Here is a 15,862-nt window from a genome sequence, read left to right as displayed (position 1 = left end):
AGTCAGACCCTAGTCAGACCCTGCACACAAATCTCAAGTGTGGGATTAAACTCACAGGAAGACTTGTGGGCAGCCAACCTGGTGGTGCTGCCAATACCAAGACGACAGAAGAAAGGAGATATTTTTCTGTCTTCCTGAGAGACCTTTACTCTCTTAATGAGGTTTAGGTGCCTACCCCTAATGAGGGCAGTGAGCCTTGTTTCTCAGTGCTCAGTGACCTCTGAGCCCTGTCGCACTGGGGTAGGGGTGAAACTATGGCATGACAGTCTGCTCGAAAACCCCAGGCTTCAGGCTGTCACACTTTGCAACAGATTGTGGGTTTCTCTGATCCACTTCTCTCCTGTATCTGTTCCCTTTTGCCCATCATCTTCAGTTATTTTCTTACTTTCTAACTTACTTATAATGAACAATTGAAAAATGGTTTTAAGCTTATTTAAATCATTATTTCTAGCAATACAGGCACATCAAGATATGACTCTTCCCTTAAGTACCCACATGTCCACCTGCAGATTAATACACATTTTTATGTCTGCATCAAAATATCTCATGTACAGTATAAATATATACAACTGTTATGTACCCATGCTAATGTTAAAAAACTGAAAAATCAAATACTTTTATTTTTTAATTAACACCTACTTCTTGTTGCACAGCTCTGCCAGTATCTTTTCACAACACCACTACTTAACAGAGTGTTAGTTTTGTGTGTCTGTTTGTGTGTGACTTCCTTCAGTTATGGGTCTTCATCACCTTATGATATTTTCAGTATGTCATATCTGGGGCACATAAAATCATTTCATTTGTACATCTTAGGTAGGGGAGGAAATTTTAGTAAAGTAACTAAAAAATAAAACTTTAATCTCCAGTTGACTGAGAAATCCAAAATCTTGATTTTGTACACATAAACATGTATGTTAGCATGTGACTCTAATTCTACTCCAGATTTTGTGATAAGAAGTATTTTCACATATTTCTTTCTACCTTCGCTTAGGAGGTATTCAAATGATTACTCTGATGAATTACATAGTTATTATAGCTGATTAATTAGAGTAAGAAGGTAATTACTCTAGCTGATTATTTTCAACTGGAGAAATGTTTACACCCAGAAGTATTTGCTAAGGAATCCAGGAGATAGTTACTAATATGCAAATGTTCAATTTTAAGAAATTATGACTAATTTCTAATGGGATTATTTTATGTCACTGACAAGTCTTAGATCCTGAATATGAGTACAAGTTCTATAAATTCTGTAATCTGTAAAAAAAAAAAATCACAACTTATCAACATAAAACCATCATCAGAGTAATCATTTGAATACCTCCTAAGAGAAGGTAGAAAGAAATAGGTAAAATTATTTTCTGTCACAGAAAACTTAAAAAAAAAAATACAAAAAACAGAGACTCACCCTGTTGCCCTGGGTAAAGTGTATGGCATCATCATAGTTCACAGCAACCTCAAAGTCTTGGACTCAATCGACTACTTTGCATCAGCCTACCATGTAGGTCGGACCATTGGCACCTACCACAATGCCCAGCTAATTCTTATATTTTTAGTAGAGTTGGGATCTCATGCTTGTTCTTGCTCATCTCCTCCACGCTCCTTAGCATATCAGACTTCACACATTTACAGCCATGAACCACTGTACCTGGCCCTTAAAAACATATGGTCAAACTAATCTAATTCTTATTTGGGAAGTGTAAGATTTTACTTGCATTTTGTTTTATCCTGTGCCACATCGAATGTTTTATTTTATATAATTTCTTATAAAACACTATTTCAAATCTAAGAATTAATTTATATTGCACTCTTGGTGATCAGCCCATGCATATCTTTTTATTTCTTTCTCTTTCACAGACAAGAGTTGAGGGATAGTCTATAGCAAATTAAAAATATAATACCTAGACAATAATCTTCAGTTTCTTGTTTTGGGTATATAAAATAATTAATGCAAATACATCTAATACATGGTAGAAAGTGATTTCTGGACATGCAAAGCTTAATTTCTTAAGTAAATAATATTTAAGATTTTTTTTAATATTTTGTATCTAAATACAATATACTTTATAACACCAAAGTTTCTGTACTTTAATGATTATATTTATGCTATTGGTTCAACACTCGCTTTGTATAAATACTTCTTTAGAAACATCAAGAATAATTTTCCTATGCTCCATTTTCCAAAGCAATATTTTAAAATGGAAATTTGGGATAAAGTTGGAATACATTTAGAGCAGAACAAACAAATTTAACTATCTAAATGAACCATGGGGATAAATTTATTAGAAGTAGGATAATATAAAAAGAATAGAAAGGGACTGATAATTTTTTTGAGCAGCTTTGTTTTTGAGATGAGTCTTGGACATGAAAATGCTCTGAAGAAATCTGTTTCAAATTTTAACTCCTGCACTTCATCCATGTTAATAATCATAAAGTACAACTGGATTTTAATCTTTATGTAGATTTATTCAATTGGGATGTTTTAAAAACATTACTAAGTAGATCGTCTTGAATTAAAAACACAAAAAATTAAAATATATGTATTCTATGTTTAATCATATTTTGTGATTTTACTCATTTATGCACAAGAAAAGGTAAAATATTTACAAAAAGCCAAATTACGTTATGTTATATAACTGAGTTTACAAATTTATTTTTGCATGTTTTATAGAAATATGCAAACAATTGAAAGATCATAAATATAGAGGTTAATTAAATTTACCAAACAGAATGCACTTATATATTCAGCATCAAAATCAAGAATCATAATATTCCTAAACACTCCAGCTGTCTATTTTTTTTTTTTTGGTTAGAGACAGAGTTTCACTTTATTGCCCACGGTAGAGTGCTATGGCGTCACAGCTCACAGCAACCTCCAACTCCTGTGCTTAGGTGATTCCCTGGCCTCAGCCTCCCCACTAGGTGGGATTATAGGCACCCGTCACAATCCCTAGCTATTTTTTTGTTGCAGTTTGACCGGGGCCAAGTTTGAACCCACCACCCTCGGTATATGGGGTTGGCTCCCTGCCCACTGAGCCTCAGGCACCACCCCACCAGCTGTCTCCTTTTTGCTACCTCTTATTTTCTATCACCCCTCTACTCCCAAGAGTAAACGATATGATTACCATATTAGATGATCTAATGTATTTGATGTTTCTAATCACTTTTGCTTAGCATTATAATTGTGGGATTTATCTGTATTTCTCCCTTTGGTAGATGACAAATCGTTCTTGCTACATAGTGTTATAATGTGTTAATATACCACAATGCATTTAGACATCTATCTGTGGTAGATTTCAGAATTTCTTAGATTTTAGCTCTTACTACAGCTGTGAACAAACTAGTTCATGCATTTTGATAGATGTTTGTAATGTTTCTCCCAGTATATTACTTAGGATTAAAATTATAGTAGATTTAAGAAATAAATTGCTTTGCAAGAAATTAAATGAGAAAGAAAAGCATTTCATTTGCTCATGCATTTACCATTTCAAGCGCTTTTCCTTTCTGTGTGTCTCCACCTGATATTATCCTTCAGCATAAAGAAGAACTTCTTTTAACACTTTTGGTGCAGGTATATTGATGATGCATTCTCTACCCTTTTTGTAAGCCTGAAAAAATTTTACTTAGGCTAAAATTTTAAAAGATATTTTCATTAGGTATAAAACTTCAGTTTGACAGCTATTTTTTTTTTCTTGTGGAAACGAAAAAAAAAATCATCTTCTCATCATGTTCCGATTTGCAACGCAGCTGTAGAGAAATCTGAACCTTGCTTATCTATGTCCTTGTGTTTTATCTCCCGGCTGTTTTAAGATTTTTCTTGATCACTGGTTTTCAGCAGTTTGATTCTATTGAATTCTATCATTATTCGTTTTTCTTTTTTGTATATTTTATCATGTTCACTAGTATTTTAGACCCATGGCTTTATAATTTTAACAAAATTTGGAAAAAACTTTAGCTATTATTTTTTCAAATAATGTTATGTCTCATTCTTCCTGTGACTTCTAAAACCATTACACTAACCTGTTTGATATTTTTTCCAGAGAGCTCAAATCTCTCTTCATTATTTACCAGGATTGCTTTTTCTTTTCCTCTGTGTTGTTCAGAATGAAAATCTTTATTGCTAGAACACTAAAAACAATCATTTAAAATAAATGAAGGAAGGGGAAGAAGAGCAAAAGACAAACAGTGTATTATACACATAGAAAGCAAAGAAAGAAAGAAGATTATATTATAGTGTTAAATCCATCCATGAAAATTACTACATTCAATTGGCAGGAGCTAATTAAAACATGGACTGGGATCGAATTAAACAAAACATGATACAGCTGATGCTATTTAAGAGAAATTTTAAGCATAAAATCTCCAAAATGTTAAAAGTCTGGCAAATGATATATCATAAAAGCTATAAACACAGAATAGGTGTACTATGGTTATATGCCAGTATAAAACACATTCTTGAAAGCAAGTTATATAAATAGGATATAAATAAAGAGACATTTCAAAATACTATAATGTTGTCATGATGAATCAAAAGCGATCCTAAATATGTAAGAATCTAATGATAGAACTTCAAAACACATCAAAGAAAACTAATATGTAAGTCACAGTCATAGTCGAAGATTTTACTACTTTCTGTTATTGAGGGAAGAAATAGAACACAATCTGTAGCGATGTAGATAGTTAAAAACAACACTATCAAATAACTTGATACAATTGACTTACATAGAACATTTAACATTTACCAAAGGCACAATAGCTGAATTTCACAGGGAGCTTTCACAAATGCTGAGACATTAAATGAGAATTAATAAGTTTCAGTGATTGACATTGTATGGAATGTGTATGCCCTTTAATCAAGCTGTATTAAATTATAAGTAAGTCATAACAAGATATAATAAAACAAGTGAGAATTCTTATGAAAGTGACAGTGTAGAATAGTAATATGTTGCTAACTGTATTCAAATTAAATAGATCATATTTGCAAGTGTTAATATGAAGATTTAAGATTCACGTGTTAGCCCTTCATCTCTCTTGTTCCTAGTCCATTGTTTTGGTTTGATTATATTTTACACATTATTAATATTATAATTGATTATTACAAGCTATGTTTTATTAAAGTTGATCAGGATTTTCTTTTCCTGCCCTGTAGGTATTTTCAACTTTTCACTGTGTTTGGTGGTTTCACCAAATTTAGTATGTTATTTTACACTTTGTTTTTATTATCACAGCCTGTGTACCCCCTTTGAGTTTTTTAATTTAGTGATTTTAACTTCTGACTTACTCTTTTATCCTTTATAATTGTCTTCCCTCTCAATCTATAAATGTTTTTCCTTGAATGATTTGATAATTGACTCTTATTTAAGCCGTGGTAGTTACCTTTAAAATCTGAATACAAGGACATTTTCTCCACTGGAGTAGTAGTTAGATAAAATGTCATAACTTGCATAAGTTAGATAAAAATGTCAAAAATTGTACTTAATAAAATGTATGAAACTGTAAACTTCAATATGTGTTTGCTATATACAAAATATATGTATTCAATAAAATGAGTTTTAGAAATGAATGCATATTACTCTGTGAGAGGAATAATGATTTATGTTGGGAGATGTATTAATCTATTCAGTATAAATAAGCTAAGAATAGTTACTCAACATTTATTGGCATAGTAGTTTGTCCCATGCATTTTTATATAAATTATAAACATTGATTAATTCTCATTCAAATCATAGACATGTTATCTCATAATTTATGCTTTACCTGCAGTTAATCATATGAAGCCATTTCCCACATCCAGTTGTTACAGCAAGAAGGCCTCTACAATGACAATGGCTCCCAGAACTGAAGATATTACTGACCCTCGTGCAAGCGTTACTTGCACTTGCAAAGTTAGCAATATTTTGTAGTGAAAGTATATCTTATTTTGCAAGAAAGGCATGGTACCATCATAGTGTAAGCAAGAATTAATTTGCATCTCAAAATTTCTAAGTTACCAATAGTCCTAAAACATTTAACTTGACATTGGTAATACCTTTCATTGGAGAAACTAGCACGAATGTGTCACAATCCTTTTATACAACCACAGACTTTGGATTAAGTCTGGACATTTAAAAGCTAACAAAGATCCTTGATTTTTAAAATTTTTTTTCTGAAAATAATATTTAAACACAGAAGCATCATAAATAAATATACATAATAAATACATGCAACATATGTAATATACATATATGCACTATGCATTATTGCGAGAGAGAAGGGGACGGAGAAAGTCATGCACTCTGAAGTGTTTGCTGCCAGCAGTGTTTGGTAGCATCACCTAGTAACTCAATAAGATGTGTTGTCACCAAGCTACAATTGAATTATTTTTACCAAACAAGGCCAGTGGATCTTGTTGATGTCTATAGAGATAATCAGTTACCCTTTAAGTACCACTATCATTTCATTTACCATATTGGATTGAAATTGTACCTTTATGCTTCTCTTGCTTCTATTACTCTGTGAATTCAAATTTAGGGGGATATTTTTATCTTAGCAATCCCAGAGCAAGTCACAACATCGAGTACCTGCAGTATTCAATAAATGCTGTTCAACTGAACTAAATCTCATATAAAACCAAATTGCCTTGGGGAAATCATGCTTCATTTGAGATTATTTTTTCAGAACAAAAATTTACATCACCAGCTTATGTCATCCTATGCACACATTAGTATGACTTGCTGATTTTCAACTAAATTACATAATTTTCACTATGACACATTTTTATGATGTTTCTATGTATTGATTTCAGACACTAACAAATGTATAAAAATACATCAACTTAATGGATTTTCATCAATTTCTTTAATATAGTATAAACATATAAATAGGTAGTAGGAGAAGTAATGTGTTAGCATATGAAAGAAGGCTAACTCTGACATGTGCCACGCTGGAAAATTCAAAGGCAGTTGTCAAGCAGAAACTGGGAGGACATTCCATGGTACTTCCTACTTGGGCTGCAGACACGAAGAAGATAGTTAAAGAGATCTTTAAAAACTGGATATTTTAGCAGAAACATATAATAGGCAGAGAAAACTAAATTGTAGCAGAAAAATTAGAGAACAATTGTTGTGAGGTATACCTTTTTTGGCAATTAATTGCACCAAGTGCCCCAAAGTGCTGAACATACCACAGGTTACTATTACTTTTTTTGAATAAAGTATTCAATCAAAGATATAAAAAACTTGACTTAGTTTAGAATAAGAATTCTCTTATCTTGACAAGTTTAGATACAAGAGATTATATACAAATAAAAACAAATAATTAGTAAAATTATTTCCTTACAAAATGTTTACTGAATCAAATAGCAGAAATGACATTTATTTATGAAAGTACCTTATAGAGATGATCTTTGATTTTTCAGTCTTTCAGTTATCAATATCTTAACTTTGACCTACCTGTTAACTGATGGCAGAAACAAGTTAGATATTAATAGTAACAGAAATATTTTGTGTCAAAGTTTTCAGGAAAGGAATGGAAAGAAATTTAAAAGAATATTTTCCCATCATTCTTACATGTTACTTTTGCTTAAATGCTTCTTCAGGCTTCAATCAAGACAAGTATGATTTTTATTTTTTTTGTTCGCCTGAAATGAATAGTCATCAATATTTCAAATCACACTCAATTTATAGTTTATAAGATTAAAATAAATAATTAAAATAAATAAAAATAGAAACATTAAACTGAGAGTAAAATGATTATTGTAGAAATTGGCAAGAGTTTGTTGAACAGTGTTTATTTGGTAATTTGATCTTAGTGCTACAAATTTCACCAGCAAACTTTTTCCTGTCCATCAATTCAGTTATAAGATTGGTCACACTGTCAGTGATAACTACACATACCTGTGCTTCTTTAATGAGAGTCGTAGCTTACACTGATGCCCATTGCCATAATATATACAGACTGTACGTAGATATATTTAACTCTATCGCACATTCATACACTTGTTATTTTACTACATCATTATATATTTTACCTACTTATAAGAACTGTTTATCATTAGAAATGCATTAAGTATAATAAAATATATAGCAGATAAATGAACCATCTTATACATATCTAGATAACACTTCACTTGTTATTGATATACAGACAAATAAGTGATTTACCCAAGAATAAATGTAACACAAGAGAAAAATTCTCTGTTTCTTGGACAGTCCAAATGGTCACTGAATTTTGGAAAATCCCAAATAAACTACCATTCAGAAAAAGTATTTATTACTTATACAACACATTAAAAGCTTGGAGGATAATATTTTTGCTAACAAAGAACTACCCTTTCCTATTAGAGATTATGTTTGCATTTTAATATTTCATACAAAAATCTACTCATAAACCAATGAGGAAAAAGAAGAAGAAAGCTAAAGAAAAATGGCAGAGATCTACTTTTGAAAGTAAAATATTTTTACATAAACATAATTAGAAAAAGAAGTGGAAATCTGTATGTTATTTCAGATGATTGCATATATTTGTATAGTATTAGGGGGAAAGTGTATCAGAGCTTCATTTTGCCAGTTACTGATAAGTTTAGATTCAGAGGAAGCATCTGCACAGAGACAATGTTATTGTTGGGGAAAATGCCTTTTGAAATTGAACTACAAGGTAAATAGTTACATATTTTGAAAAAAATTTGAATTTTTAATAATCTATGTGTAAACACCCATAAAACTTCACTATGAATAAAATGAAATCTACAAATACTTATTTTTTTAAAATATTGCAATACTTATTTTGTTATATAAACTCCTTAAAATACAAACAGGCACAATTGGAGATATGATATAGCAGAGAAATTAATCATCTTATACATGGACGGATATCACTTCACTTGTTATTAAAATACAAAGAAATAAGTAATGGTCACTGAATTTTGCAACATCTCCAATAAATTGAATAATTGATTGCATAATTTGGAACATCCATATCTTCTGGTTGTAAGAAAGAAATCTTTGCAAATAATGTAAATCTAAAGGAAAGGCATTAAATATATAAATAAATAAAAACAGACTATTGAGAATGATTTCATATTGATAACCTGTACTTTAAAATTATTCTGTAATAGAACAACTGTACACAGAAAACAAAAATATTTCCAATTATTCAAATTGTTGTCTTCGAATATTATGTTGAGAAGATTATTAGGCAACTGCTAGACGATTCTGGAAAGCTGCTATCAGAGGAAAAGATGTGCTGTTATTTGATGTGATTACTATATTTCATACTTACAAATGCACAGTAATTTCCTTTTTGGAAAATTTCACATTGATATGAGGGTACAAACAATTAAGTTAAATGTTTGCATTTGTTTGATGAGGTCCCTGTTGTAGCTTTGCCCCTCACCCAGAAGGAGTGCCGGGTACTCTTACTCTGTGCCCATTAGGTGGGAGCACATCAATGTCCCTTCACTCCTCCCCTCTTCCTCTGTACCCTGACACCCCTCCTCCAACGTGAATTAAATTGAGTTTTTCTCTTGTATTGGTGTTTAGTTTGTCTACTTCTTCTTCTTCTTCTTCTTATTATTATTATTTGAGACAGAGTCTCACTATGTCCCACTTGGTAGAGTGCCGTGGGGTAACAGCTCATAGTAACCTCAAACTCTTGGACTCAAGCAATTAACCTGCCTCAGTCTTCCAAGTAGCTGGGACCACAGGCTCCTGCCACAATGCCCAGCTATTTTTTGTTGCAGTTGTCATTGTTGTTTTAGCTGGCCTGGGCTGGGTTCGAACTCGTCAACCTCAGTGTATGTGGCTGGCACTATAACCACTGTGCTACAGCGTTAAGCCTACTGCTTCATATTAGTATTGAATATATTGAACATTTGTTTTTCCATTTTTGTGATACTTTACTAAAGAGAATATTCTCCAACTCCATCCAGGTTAAGACAAAAGATCTAAAGTCTCTATCTTTTTGTGGCTGAATAGTACTCCATGGTATATAGATACACCAAAGTTTATTTTTCCATTCATGGGATGATGAGTATTTGGGTTAATTCCACATCTTGGTGATTATAAATTGATCTGTGATAAACAATCTAGTGCAAATGTCATTAAGATAAAATTATTTTTTTTTCTTCTGGGTATATACCTACTAATGGGATTGCAGGGTCAAATTGGTGGTCTAATTTGAGTTCTTCTAGAATTCCCCACACTTAGTTCCAAAAAGGAAACATTAGCTTGGAATCACACCAACAGTGTACAAATGTTTTCTGTCTAAAACCATACTAGTATCTGCAGTTTTGGGACATTGTAATTTGAGGGCTATTCTCTCTGGGGTTAGTAGAGACAGGGTCTTGTTTCTGCCTCAGGCTGGTCTCCAACTCATGATCCACCCACTTTGGCCTCCTAGAGTACTAGGATTACAGGCATGAGCCATTGCGCCCAGCTTCATAGTGCTTTTGATTTGCATTTCTCTGATGATTAGGGACACTGAACATTTTTTCATATGTATGATGGCTATTTGTCTATCTTCTTCAGAGACAATTATATTTGTGTTTCTTGCCCAATGATAGATGTGATTATTTGGTCTTTTATGTTGACTAATTTGAATTCTCTGTAGATTCCAGTTATCAACTCTTTGTCTCATTTATAATATGTGAATATCTTTTCCCTCTCTAAAGAATCTTTATTTGTTTCAACTGTTGTGTCCATAGCTGTGCAGAAGCTTTTTAGCTTAAGTCCAATTTGTTTATTTTTGTTGTTGTTGTTGCGATTGCCAGTGGTGTGTTCTTCATAATCTTTTCCCAGGCTGATATCATCCATCAGTTTTCCTGGTAATGACTATTGATGCAAAATACTAAAAAAAAAAAAAAAAAATTCTAGCAAATAGAATACAACTACACATTAAAAAATAAATACTTTACAATCAAGTAGGCTTTATCCCAGGGATACAAGGTTGGTTTAACATACACAAATGCATAAGTTTAATTCTCCACATAAATAGAAGGAGAAAAAAGACCATATGATTCCCTCAACAGATGCAAAAAGAGCATTTTGCCAAAATTCAGCATCCTTTCCTAACAAGAATTCTTAAGAAAATAGTCTTTGGGGTGGGACACAATTATAAGAGGGTCCAATCTAACAAAAGCAATCAATGTAACCTGGTTCTGTGTAGCCTCAATGAATCCCCAACAATTAAAAAAAAAATAGTCGTTGACGGCACATTTCTTAAATTGGTAGAAGCCATCTATAACAAACCCATAGCCAAAATAATGCTAAATGGAGCAGAACTGACAGCATTTCTACTTAGAACTAGAATCAGACAAGGATGTCCTCTTCACCACAACTATTCATCACAGTGCTGGAAGGTCTAGACAATGCAGTCAGGCAAGAGAAGGATATTAAGGTCATTCAGATGGAAGCAGAAGAGATCAAACTATCACTCTTTGCCAATGACATAATCTTAGACTAGAAAACTCCAGAGAGTCAACCAAGTTAACCACAAGACTCCTGAAAGTGATCAAGAAATACCATAGTGTCTCAGGGTATAAAATCAAGGTCCAGAATCAGTAAGTAGCCTTTGAATATGCCAATAATAGACAAATTGAGAAGCAAATTAAGGACACAATGCTCTTCATAGTAGCTTCAAAGAAAATGAAATACTTTGAAAATACCTAACAAAGGAAGTGAAGGATCTCTCCAGAGAAAATTATGAAACCCTAAGAAAAGAAATAGCAAAATACATTAACAAATAGAAGAATGTAACACTCTCTTGTCTGGGAAGGGTCAGCAGTGTGAAAATGTTTATACTTACCTAAAGCAATCCACAGATTTATTGAAATCCCCATTAAATTACCAACATCATATTTAAACAAACTGAAAAAATAGTGCTTTGTTTTCTATGGAACCAGAAAAAAGCTATATAGCCAAAATAATTATTGGAAATATAAACAAAGCTGGAGGCGTCACTCTACCAGACTTCAGGTTATGTTACAAGTCCACAGTGATCAAAACAGTATGGTATGAGCACAAAAATGGAGACATAGAATTAATAGAAGTGGAATTAATAGAAAACCAAGAGATGAAACCAGTCTCTCATCACCATCTGATCTTCAATATACCAAACAACATCGTACAGGGGGGAAAAGACCCCCTTATTCAATACATGGTTGCTGGTATGTAAAAGACTGAAGCTGAACCCACAGTAATTTCTGAAGGGAATTTGTGAGATTTCCATATTTTCTTTTTCTTTTTTTTCCAGTTTTTGGCCAGGGCTGAGCTTGAACCTGCCACCTCCAGTATATGGGGCTGGCGCCCTACTCCTTTGAGCCACAGGTGCTGCCCAAGATTTCCATATCTTCTATTTCTAATATACTCTTAAGTCATGTTGGCATGTTTCTGAAATATTTTTTCTTTTTTCAAAGTTTAATTCATTTTATTTTAAACATATTTTGATGATGTAAAGAGTTTCATTGGACTTCTGGATGGGTTTGTGATAAAGAAAATATTCTCCCACCAATAGAGGCAGAGAATAAAATATACAGGCCACTGGCTAATTTTACATCACACTAAATTGAGAAGAAAAGGAAGTGAATAGAAACAGACTTTGTGGTTGGTCATATTTTGGATTATCACTATTACAGCAACAGATATACTTGATTAAACATATTAAATAATCTATCCTAAGTTTCAGATAATTCTTTTTCATTTAATCCTTTATTCAACTTTATAATCATCCCATCCTATCTGCCTGTTTTCATTTATTAATTTATTGAGCCAGTGTTTAATAGTAACTATGGTGCTCAGGCATTTCTCTCAGTTATGGGGATAGGGTGGCATACAATTTTAACAAAATCCCTTTCCTTGTGAAACTTTAGAAAAAAGAACTCAATATTATTGAGTCAAAAGAAATATATAAAATATTTCAGAATAGTTATAATTGCTATACAGAAAAATTAATCGAATGAAGGTTAATAAATGATCTAGATAAGAAAAATACTTAGAGTTAATATTCTAATTAAAATTATGAGCCCTGAAGAAAAAGAGACTATCAGTTATACATAAATTTTGGGGAAGACCATTTTAGACATTAGGAAGTGCACAGGCTCTATAAAATCAAGTCTTAAGTGTTCTACAGAAATAGCAAAAAGATATTACATCTGATTAAATGAGCAGTGGGAAGAATGGTAGAAGTTAGGTCAAACAACAGAAGATGGTAAAAACTGTAATGAAGAAATGCATTTTATTGTAAAGTGCAAGAGATGTGATCAGGAGAATCAAATAATCTCGTGTTTCAAAATGAAGATGATGTGTAAAAATAGACTGTATAAAGTCAAGATTGAAAGCAAGGAAAGACATTTGAAAGCTATCACAGCACTCACAAGAGCTAAGCAAAACTGGTGATTAGCAAAAGTAGTGTTACAGTAAATCATGAACAGTCATTCTATTTGGGATGTTTTTAAAGTCATGCAGAACAGATTTGGAGTGTGGTGTAAGAGAAGGCGAGAAAATAAGAATGACTTAATGTTCTGTACAGTCCAATTAACCATGTTAGCACTATCTTATGAAGAATCAGAGAATTAGGTTGAAAAAGAGTCAAAATTTATCGTAAGACACTTATTTCAAATCTTATTTCCAATGTTCGATGAACATTTATTCATTAGAATGTGGATGTCACTAGTGATAGGATGTAAGTCTGAAAGTCATTAGTTTGTCAATAGTATCAAAGCCAATGGACGGGATCAGATCAGGCACCTTCAACGTGTGCATGCAGGGAGAATTGATTTTGGATACTTTCATAGGCAGAGACATTTAATGAAAGGAATAAGCTTAACTAAAACAAGACACAGAAGAGTGGATTTAAAAAATGAGAGAACCTTGGTACGTTGGTGTTGCAGTGAGAAATATTTTTAAGAAGAGTTTACATTCTGCCAAAAGTTGTAAAGGAATTGAAAACATTGAAAAGCAGAACTTGTATATTGAAAAGTAAAAATGGTAAATTTGGTAAAATGGAGGGTATTGGTATTATACCAAGATTAATTTTAGTAAAACATCAGGGTTTGAAACCTGTCTAAAATGCTTTTAATACAAATTAAAAGAAGAGTAAGTAGAAATAGTTTATAAGAAAACACTTTCCATAAATAGATAAATAGATAAATAAATAAGATAGAGCAGACAATTGGATTGATGCTGGAGGGTTATAATGTAATTGTGATGCTAGAACCAGTAGTATGAGCCAAACACTCCTGTGCGTGAAAGCTGCCCTGTATTACCAAGGTTCAGAACCCCAGAAAGACTGGGCCATCATTTTCAAAAGTCTGCCTTTGAGAAACTTTCACAGAGTTTTTAGACCCTCCCCACAAGTTACTATCTTTAGCTATACCTCATTCAGCCTTCTAATCTGTAGATGAGAGACTCAGTGTTTTTTTATTTCCCCAAGCTGTACATCTGATGTTTTTCTTCAGCTCAGGGTCATGATGGCCCTGATGTTGGTGATGAAGGAACCCAGGGAGGAGTGGTGGACCTGACTGATCAATCACTGTAACTTTTACAAATCATTAAGCAACTTTTACAGCTAAGTGTGTGTGTGAGAGAGAGAGAGTTGTGATGTTTCTCTTCTTGCAACAAGATAACATGGGGTGAAGAGAGAGTAAAATTTGCTAACTCAAGATAAAGATAGAATACTTCATGAAGGAAGTACTTGAATAGGGCAAGAAACGACATGTTCCAGTGGACAAGGAGGTTGTTAGATCTCAGATTGGAGGAAAGCGAGCTAATCTACTGTAGCAAGACAGAAAGCAGTGTGTATTTGTTGGGGGTTGGGGGGAGGCATAAATGTGCAGAGGGTGGCAGATTTGTCAGTGGGCATATTAGGAAATTCCCTTCTAAATCCTTTTATTTTGTCAGTAAAATCAAGGGAATTTCTATAAGAGTCAGGAGGAAAGTAAACATATCTTGGAGGTTTGAGGTGAGTGCAAATGGGAGAGCTAGTTTTCACCTTCTCAAACTGTAGGGTTAGCGAAGCTGTGAGAGAAATGACCAGATTCTCAGAAGTGTATAATCAGACAGATCGTAGGTTGATCTTTCAGCGATAGCATATCATCCCTTCTCAGTCATTTGATAGATACAAGTAACCTTTTCCCCTGAGGTTATGGGTGGAGTCCTTCTCCTAATCACTATTAGTTTATACTCTGGTTTGTGCAGGTGGGAAGTGGTTTCACAAGTTGTAGATGGGGCGTGGCAGGAACTAAAATTTGCACAATTTGGAGTAAACGAAAAGATCCACATATAATTTAAGACTGCCTTTCATTCTGTGTGATAGATCGGTACTCTTATTCATTTTAGACTAACTGACAAAAAAAAATCAATCAATGCAAAGATGATATTGTGATTTTGTTTAAATAAATCCAGGTTTGTTTTGTTTTTGATTTTTAGTGGGTTTGGCAAGTACAACCAGCCTGAGTGATACCTAACAACAATCCTGCGTTTTAGATCAATGTTTCCAGGAACTCCACCTAGTCAGTTTATAATGTACTTATAATTTTACAAGGGAGTCAAGAATGAACCTTTATAAGAATGAACCTGAAATTCAAATTAAATAATTTAATTAATTGCATATAGTTAGCAAATTACAAAGCCATACTCAAATGTAGGTTTGTCTGAAACCAATAAGTATGTTCTTTTTACTACATTCTACTGCATAAATCGCCTATTAGACCAATAAAATATATTTTTGTGAGTATGTAGTAATGGGTAAAATTTGAAATGATTGTAGCATGTTGTTTTTATTTATTTATCCTACAAGTGATGTGGCTATGCCATCTCTGGCACTTGTATCCTTTAAAACAATTTATTCTTGAAATTTTTTATTCCATCACTAACTTAATTTTGCTTTTAAT

The sequence above is a fragment of the Nycticebus coucang genome, chromosome 1, assembly GCF_027406575.1.
Source record: "Nycticebus coucang isolate mNycCou1 chromosome 1, mNycCou1.pri, whole genome shotgun sequence".
Taxonomy (NCBI): domain Eukaryota; kingdom Metazoa; phylum Chordata; class Mammalia; order Primates; family Lorisidae; genus Nycticebus; species Nycticebus coucang.
Note: the sequence above shows the minus strand (reverse complement) of the source record.